General features: G+C 47.2%; 1 protein-coding gene across 1 annotated transcript in view; it reads right to left on the minus strand.

Moving 5' to 3' along the window:
- PLGRKT (plasminogen receptor with a C-terminal lysine) overlaps nucleotides 1-5,883 on the minus strand; it is a 124,991-nt gene extending 119,108 nt beyond the window's left edge. Inside the window, exon 1 of the mRNA XM_077475039.1 lies at nucleotides 5,720-5,883. The gene's annotated coding sequence lies outside the window, so the exon portion shown is untranslated. The remainder of the gene's footprint in view (nucleotides 1-5,719) is intronic.
- Between the last annotated feature and the right edge of the window lie 3,909 nt (nucleotides 5,884-9,792).

Genomic DNA, 9,792 nt, shown 5'->3' on the forward strand with positions numbered 1-9,792 from the left:
TGGCTGTCCTGAAAGACGATTGGGGAAAAATTATTAATATCTCATCCCAATCTTCACCCCCCGCATGACAAATTACAAACCATAAGATTTATTAAATCGTGAAAAACAGCCCAGTTATGTAGGTCTATAACTCGTTTTTGTTATCCTCTAGCCATTGGGCTGCCTCCCTCGGTGTATTGAAAAAAAGCGCCCTACCGAGTGCTGTTACCCTAAGGCGAGCTGGATAGAGTAGAGCGTAATCTATCTTATACTTAATCATACTCCGCTTAACTGGAATAAATTCGGCTCTTCGTTTCTGAAGATCTGGCGAGAAATCAGGATATAAAGAGACCCTAGCTCCCTCACATCTGATGTCACCCTTCTCCCTGGCTTCCCGGAGTAAGGACACTTTATCATGGTAGTTAAGAACTTTGATCAATATGGGCCTAGGATGGTCCCCCATGTGGCGAACTTTAGCTGGAGTTCGATGTGCACGTTCTATTACGAATAGGGGACTAAGAGCAGTGACCCCAAAAAGATCCCGGAACCACCCCTCTAGAAAACCTATTAAATTAGTGCCCTCACATTGCTCGGGGAGACCTATCACCCTAATATTGTTTCTTCTGCTCCTGTTTTCCATCTCATCCAATTTAGCCGCTTGACTGTTAATCATATTTTTAAGAGATGCGACTTCTTGCTTCACAGGACTCAGCTCGTCCTCAATCACACCTACACGTTCCTCAAGATCGGAGGTCCTTAAAATAGTCCTATTTAATTCTTGTCTCATAGATAGTAATTCCTCTTTAATGGATCTCAACTGGCTATCAAAGCTAGATATTGAGACTTTACATTCTTTAATCGCATTCAGTATGTCTCTTAATGTAGGCTCCCCCTCCAGCATGTAAGTGTACAAAAAGTGTTGCGCAACACTTTTTGTACACTTACTAGCTGAACTGAATTTATCCAATTTAGTGTGTTTGCTGCTTTTTTACGTTAAGATAGCGGAGTGTTTTTTGTTTATTTTTATTTTGAATTTCCCCCTCCAGCATAGCAGGTGTAAGTGTATAGTTACTAGCTGACGTATCGACCGCTTCTGTGTTTGCATTGGCAATTACAGTTTTTCCTCCCCCTGATCCCTTAGTGCCACCAGATTTAGAAACCAATGGGGTGGGAGGGTTAGTCGCAGAATGTCCTTGGCTCTTTCTGTCTCCAGACGAGATTTTAGAATCTTTATTCTGTAGAATATTCTGTTGGCTACTTGTCTTTGAGGGTGAAGCAAGGCCCAGGTGTGCGTATCGCTCTAGTTTTGCGGCCGCAGTCAGAGCCATATGATTGGCTTTATCCTTAGCCGAGCGGGTGATTTGAGACCCCTCTGATGGAGGTTGCTCTTCAGATCTTTTCCTGGACATAATTAGCTTTGGATAAGAACTAGGGTTTTTCACAATAGGGCTTCAATAGACCACCGTGTCACTCCCACCCAAAATAACCGAGAGTAACCCACTCCTAGAAAGGAGGGAGGCAAAAAGCGATAAGCTGAGGGGTATCTCCACAAGCTAAAAACTTCTCAGCGCTATTTTATCGTAGTGTAAACAAAATATGAAGCAATTATATAGGAAGCACCGTATGCGATTTAAACTTGAGTCTTATAAAGCGAGACGGAAGGGAACAGCAGTACGGAAGTACGTTACACTACAAGCAAATGTGCGGAGGAATAAACATTTAGTAAAAAATAGGTGATTAATCTCCAATCACTTTAACCCCTGACAGGATATCTCAAACAGCAAAAAGGATGTATGCAATAATTATATGCAAGCTAATGTTATAAACGCAAAACAGTCAAGTGAGGCGGTACAGTCCAGCAGAAAAAAAAGGATAGCAATGTGCTAGCATTGAGGTCTATGCCCACGATCTATTTGATACCACTCTCCTATGTGTTATTTAGTCAGTTAAATTAGTTAAATCAGGGCAACAAATTTCGTCCAAGTGTGCAAGTAAATACAAGACCACAACGCTTAAGGGGGTTCTCTATGGACAGTCCTCAGCTCAGCATAGACCTGGAACGCCAGCCGACAGGTCTCATAGCAAAAGTTGTTACCTCTGTGGCGTGAAGGACGGCAGTGTGAGGAGACCTCCTCTCACAGCGGCAGCAACAAGCGATGTGGCGGGGATGCGGGTGGCGCTCAAAATCTCGCGTTATCCTCTGCGAGACTCACGGCCTCCTCTCCACCAATAGCTTACCCACGCCAGTGAGACTGACTCCAGCTCGACAGATCCCGGAGCCCAGAAAGCGGCGGAGCCCGATCAGACGAGCGGCACCGGCACAGGCAGGGGGACCACCCAGAAGCAAGGTAGGGGGCCGCTCCTCCAGTCTCCAGCAGCCCGAGTGGTGAGGGGTCAAAGCGGCAGGCTCGAGCAGGGCAGGGTGTAGAGGGGGAGAGCTACACCATGCTCCCACTCCTCACTCATTAACACTCCCACTCACGTTTACTACAACTTTAAAATCATAATTCACCTTTACCATAAAAAACGGTCTATGCAGATCAAGGATGTCTGTAGATTAAAATGATCTGCAGCTTTGACTAATGTTGAATAATGTCCTTGCAATAGGTGTAGGCCATTTATGTACCTCATGAAGCCTGACTGAAAAACTCACAGGACATTGCTAAGAGAGGTGCAGCTCTTACTATTCAACTTCACCAACACAAGAGTGAGCTCTTTCTATTATTCAAAGCACCTCATGTGCACTTTCTTTCCACTGATAATGGCACCCAAACGCATGTTTTGCAGCGATCGCAAGCAATTTGGAATCGTGGTCACAATCACTGCGATTGTGCCCAGGATTCCAAATTGCACAGTGTGAATGGAGCCTTAGTCCCTGTTCATATAGGAGTGACTTGTCATGCGATTTGACAGGTCAGATCGCATTACAAGTCGGACCCTATTGCCTGCAATTGCACTTATTCAAATCGGTGCAACGCCATCTTTGTGGTGCCACACTGATTTAGAAAAAGTAGTTCCTTTACTACTTTTGCCAATTTCGGGTGCGACTTGCATAGACATCTGTGCATGAAGCGGCTTTGAAATTGTGCGATTTCAGATGAAGTGGCACAATTTCACAGTCAAAGTGAACAGGGGCTTAGAGCTGGCGATCTGCTTTAGGTAACCAAGTGATTCAAGTGAGTGTCACTTTTATAGGGCTTGGAAGGGGCCCCTCCCTTCTACTGCTGTTCCACTGGGTGGGTCAGGACCACTGTAAGCAGTCAGTGCACCATCATCTTATAGGCCTCATGCACACTGGACATTATAAATACGCCAGTAGCGTTAGCTGTAGAAGGAGTTTTGCGATGTTTGTTTCCGTGTTTTTTTTTAACTGTAGTGTTTTTAGCAAAAACTATACTCCCACAAAAGCTTATGGCTCAAAAACATTGATAAACACAGAATAGCCGCATTTTTCAGCGTTTTTAAGCTTTTAGCAGAGTTAGAGCGTTTTTACAGCTGAAAAACTCCTCTTAAAACCTACTAGTTCTGGCGGTATTTTCCAGACAGAAAATGCTCCCTGTCAAAAAAAAAAAAACGCTGATAAAAGCCTATGTGCGCATGAACACATAGGATCACATGCTGGAGAGTTTACTGGCTGTAGAAATAAATGCCTGAAGCCAAAAACAGCTGCGGTAAAAACGTTCCAGTGTGCATGTTATAAAAAGGCCAGTAGCATTAGCTGTAGCAAGAGTTTTGCAGTAGTATTTTTCAGTGCTTTTAGCGTTTTTTAGCAAAACTATACTCCCACACCCATGTTTTTCAGCGTTAGAGCATTTTATTGAGCGAGTAATGCCCCATACATATGGTCGGACATTCCGACGGAAAATATGCGATCGGATCGTGTTGTCGGAACATCCGATTGTGTGTGGGCTCCAACTGACTTTTTCCGTCTGAATTTCTGACACACAAAGTTTGAGAGCTGGATCTAAATTTTTCCAACAAAATCCGATCGCTTAAATTCCAATCGTGTGTAGACAATTTCGAAGGACAAAGTGCCACGCATGCTCAGAATAAATTACGAGTAGCTATTGGCTACTGGCCCGTTTATAGTCCCATCGTACAAGTTCTACGTCACCGTGTTCAGAACGATCGGATTTTCCCGACAGCTTTGTGCGACCGTGTGTATGCTAGACAAGTTTGGGCCAAAACGCGTCGGAAAAAATCAGACGGATTTTGTTGTCGGAAAGTCCGACCGTGTGTACAGGGCATTAGAGCGTTTTATCAGTTAGAGCGTTTTTACTCCCACTAAAGCTTATGGCTCAAAAACACAGATTTTTCAGCCTTTTTAAGCTTTTATCAGAGTTAGAGCATTTTTATAGCTGGAAAAACTACTCTTCCACTCTCCACTGGTTCTGGGTTTTTACCAGCCAGAAAACGCCCCTACCAAAAACTGCTGATAACAGCCTGTGTGTGTGCATGAACACATAGGTTAACATGATGGGGAGTTTATTGACTGCAGATAAAAACACCTGAAGCCAAAAACAACAGCTGTAAAAATGTCCAGTGTGCATGAGCTATAAGGCTAGGTTCACACTGGTGCGATGCGGGAACCACAGCAATCTCCTGTGCGGGTTCTCGCATCACATCTGAATCGCTGCGGGTGTCAATATAAAGTTAAAGCAGAACTTCTGCTCATTTGTCTCCCCCCCCCCCCCCCCCACTCCGGTGCCACATTTGGCACCTTTCGAGTGGGGAGTGGATACCTGTCTTTTGACAGGCATACTGTGCCCACTTACAGCGAATTACATCTGCGGTTCGGTTCCCTCCTCCTTCCCCCAGTAGGAGCACACAGCGGTGCCTCACGCATGCGCAGTAGGGACCCGATGTGAAGCCGTAATGCTGCACTGCCAGGTTCCCTTATCCGCAATGGCGGCGGCAGCACCCGCCTGCTGATTGAAACATCAGCTGCAGTGTCAACATGGATAGGTAAGTGTCCTATTAGTAAAAGTCAGAAGCTGCAGTATGTGTAGTTACTGGCTTTTCATTTTTGCAGGGGTGGGCAGACCTCCGCTTTAATGACACCCCCCCCCAAATCAGTTCCTAGAATGCAGTGTGAACTGTGGAATCGGATTGCATGGATGTGAACAGCCACGAGGCGATCCGATTCCAGTGGGGACCAAAAAAACGGTCCTGCACTGCCCGCAAATGCGATTTCAGCCATATAAAACTGTATAGCTGAATTTGCATCGCATAGACATCGCATGTGATGTGCACAAGAATGCGGTGCGAATCACATGCGATGTCTGCAATCGCATAAGCACAAACGTAGCCTTATAGTTCACCGAAAAGGGTATTATACTGTATTTGTGGGCACTAAAATGTATTTTTTTGCTGAAAATTATTTTTTATATTTATTATTATTATATCATTTATTATGCTAAAGGCCTGCGCAAATATCGTGCGACACAGAAAATTGCAGCAACCACCATGGTATTCTCCAGGGCCTCTGACCAGGAAATATGTTTGGTGGTCTCAAAGTAATGCAGATTCTTCCATGCATGAGAGAAATGTCAGCAGGGGCCTGGGCAGCAAGGTGGTTATACACAGGAAAGTAATGATTGCTAAGCCGCAATATTATGACATGGTAGTTCCAGCAGCGCTATGTACACAAGGCAGGAAGTAACGGAGCACACACATTGTGTGTGCATTATATATATATATATATAGGCACATGACGGCTTTTCTAGAAGAAACCATTTACCGTTCAGCTCGGAGACGTCCTTCCTAGACACACACGTTACCGGAGAGGTCAACTGCTTCTCAATGACATTTACATGCTTAACTCTTTGTATCCCGCCCCGGGCCTACAACTCTATGCATTTCTCACACAATACTTTTCAGTAACGGCGGCTAAGTGGTTAATGAAGGTGTTCCCAGCAGTACAGGAAGGGAGGGGCTCTGTAACTTGGTGGGAGTGCCACAGGCTCAGCACGTCTTGTTGTGGTGAATGGAGCATAGACTGTCGGTGTCTTGGCGCCATCTATTGGCGGTTCTCTAAGGCAGCACACTAACTAGACACATTGACAAGGTTTTTCTCTGGTCACGTGATGTCACTGCCTTGTGACAATGCTTTTACACCATGTGACCCCTGAAGAGGGGTTTAGTCTATAAGTGGATTACTGTAGAATCGTTGTACTTTTGTGTGTTAAAGTTCAGGAAGCTGCACTGAGGGGACAGCTGGTACAGCTGGCATTGGAGAATTGACCTTCGTAAATACTGTGTTGTCAAACCTAAGACCAGTATGTAGGCTGGAATGTAAACAAATCCACATTGGTTTGGAAGTGTCTGTTGTTTCATATATACGAGCTCATGCACATGGGTAGTGTGGTAGGTGTAATTAAAATACTCAGATCTACTCTGGATCCTGCTGCTGGAAAGATCCCAAAAATACACGTAATGTTTCCAGTGCTTTTAATTATATTGGTACAGGGGATGCTTTTTAACTGGGGTGTGGACAGCCATGGGGGGATTATACTGGGGGGGAGGGAGACTGACCTGTAGGGGATTATACTGGGGGCAAACTGACCTGTAGGCGATTATAGTGGGGGACAGACTGACCTGTAGGGGATTATACTGGGGGAAAGACTGACCTGTAGGCAATTATACTGGGGGACAGACTGACCTGTAGGCGATTATAATGGGGGACAGACTGAGCTGTAGGCAATTATACTGGGGGACAGACTGACCTGTAGGCGATTATACTGGGGGACAGACTGACCTGTAGGCGATTATAGTGAGGGACAGACTGACCTGTAGGCAATTATAGTGGGGGACAGACTGACCTGGGGGGATTATACTGGGGAACAGACTGACCTGGGGGGATTATACTGGGGGACAGACTGACCTGGGGGGATTATACTGGGGGACAGACTGACCTGGGGGGATTATACTGGGGGACAGACTGACCTGGGGGGATTATACTGGGGGACAGACTGACCTGGGGGGATTATACTGGAGGGCAGACTGACCTGGGGGGATTATACTGGAGGACAGACTGACCTGGGGGGATTATACTGGAGGACAGACTGACCTGGGGGGATTATACTGGAGGACAGACTGACCTGGGGGGATTATACTGGAGGACAGACTGACCTGGGGGGATTATACTGGAGGACAGACTGGCCTGGGGGGATTATACTGGAGGACAGACTGAACTGCATGGGATTATGCTGGGGAACAGACTGACCTGTGTAGATGTACTAGGGGACAGATTGACCAGGGATGGATTTTACTGGAGGACAGACTAACCTAGGAGGATTATATTGGGGGACAGACTGACCTGGGGGGATTATACTGGGGAACAGACTGACCTGGTGAGATCTACTAGAGGACAGATTGACCAAGGATGGATTTTACTGGAGGACAGACTAACCTAGGAGGATTATATTGGGGGACAGACTGACCTGGGGGGATTATATTGGGGGACAGACTGACCTGTAGGCGATTATACTGGGGGACAGACTGACCTGTAGGAGTTTATACTGGGGAAAGACTGACCTGTAGGCGATTATACTGGGGGACAGACTGACCTGTAGGCGATTATACTGGGGGACAGACTGACCTGTAGGCGATTATACTGGGGGACAGACTGACCTGTAGGGGATTATAGTGGGGGACAGACTGACCTGTAGGCGATTATAGTGGGGGACAGACTTACCTGTAGGCGATTATACTGGGGGACAGACTGACCTGTAGGCGATTATACTGGGGGACAGATTGACCTCTAGGGGATTATACTGGGGGACAGACTGACTTATAGGCGATTATACTGGGGGACAGACTGACTTGTAGGGGATTATAGTGGGGGACAGCCTGACCTGTAGGGGATTATAGTGGGGGACAGACTGACCTGTAGGGGATTATACTGGAGGACAGACTGACCTGGGGGGATTATACTGGAGGACAGACTGACCTGGGGGGATTATACTGGAGGACAGACTGACCTGGGGGGATTATACTGGAGGACAGACTGGCCTGGGGGGATTATACTGGAGGACAGACTGAACTGCATGGGATTATGCTGGGGAACAGACTGACCTGAGTAGATGTACTAGGGGACAGAATGACCAGGGATGGATTTTACTGAAGGACAGACTAACCTAGGAGGATTATATTGGGGGACAGACTGACCTGGGGGGATTATACTGGGGAACAGACTGACCTGGTGAGATCTACTAGAGGACAGATTGACCAAGGATGGATTTTACTGGAGGACAGACTAACCTAGGAGGATTATATTGGGGGACAGACTGACCTGGGGGGATTATATTGGGGGACAGACTGACCTGTAGGCGATTATACTGGGGGACAGACTGACCTGTAGGAGTTTATACTGGGGAAAGACTGACCTGTAGGCGATTATACTGGGGGACAGACTGACCTGTAGGCGATTATACTGGGGGACAGACTGACCTGTAGGCGATTATACTGGGGGACAGACTGACCTGTAGGGGATTATAGTGGGGGACAGACTGACCTGTAGGCGATTATAGTGGGGGACAGACTTACCTGTAGGCGATTATACTGGGGGACAGACTGACCTGTAGGCGATTATACTGGGGGACAGATTGACCTCTAGGGGATTATACTGGGGGACAGACTGACTTATAGGCGATTATACTGGGGGACAGACTGACTTGTAGGGGATTATAGTGGGGGACAGCCTGACCTGTAGGGGATTATAGTGGGGGACAGACTGACCTGTAGGGGATTATACTGGAGGACAGACTGACCTGGGGGGATTATACTGGAGGACAGACTGACCTGGGGGGATTATACTGGAGGACAGACTGACCTGGGGGGATTATACTGGAGGACAGACTGGCCTGGGGGGATTATACTGGAGGACAGACTGAACTGCATGGGATTATGCTGGGGAACAGACTGACCTGAGTAGATGTACTAGGGGACAGAATGACCAGGGATGGATTTTACTGGAGGACAGACTAACCTAGGAGGATTATATTGGGGGACAGACTGCCCTGGGGGGATTATACTGGGGAACAGACTGACCTGGTGAGATCTACTAGAGGACAGATTGACCAAGGATGGATTTTACCGGAGGACAGACTAACCTAGGAGGATTATATTGGGGGACAGACTGACCTGGGGGGATTATATTGGGGGACAGACTGTCCTAAGAGGATTATATTGGGGGACAGACTGACCTGGGGGGATTATATTGGGGGACAGACTGACCTGGGGAGATGTACTAGGGGACAGATTGACCAAGGATGGATTATATTGGGGGACAAACTGACCTAGGAGGATTATATTGGGGGACAGACTGACCTGGGGGGATTATACTGGAGAACAGACTGACCTGGGGGGATTATACTGGGGGACAGACTGACCTGGGGGATTATACTGGAGGGCAGACTGACCTGGGGGGATTATACTGGAGGTAGACTGACCTGGGGGGATGTACTAGGGGACAGATTGACCAGGGATGGATTTTACTAGAGGACAGACTGACCTGGGGGGATTATACTGGAGGACAGACTGACCTGGGGGGATTATACTGGAGGACAGACTGACCTGGGGGGATTATACTGGAGGACAGACTGGCCTGGGGGGATTATACTGGAGGACAGACTGAACTGCATGGGATTATGCTGGGGAACAGACTGACCTGAGTAGATGTGCTAGGGGACAGAATGACCAGGGATGGATTTTACTGGAGGACAGACTAACCTAGGAGGATTATATTGGGGGACAGACTGACCTGGGGGGATTATACTGGGGAACAGACTGACCTGGTGAGATCTACTAGAG

This window comes from Lithobates pipiens, unplaced genomic scaffold, assembly GCF_037356315.1.
Source record: "Lithobates pipiens isolate NorthernLeopardFrog02 unplaced genomic scaffold, aLitPip1_a1.2 Scaffold_13, whole genome shotgun sequence".
In the NCBI taxonomy this organism is placed as follows: Eukaryota; Metazoa; Chordata; class Amphibia; order Anura; family Ranidae; genus Lithobates; species Lithobates pipiens.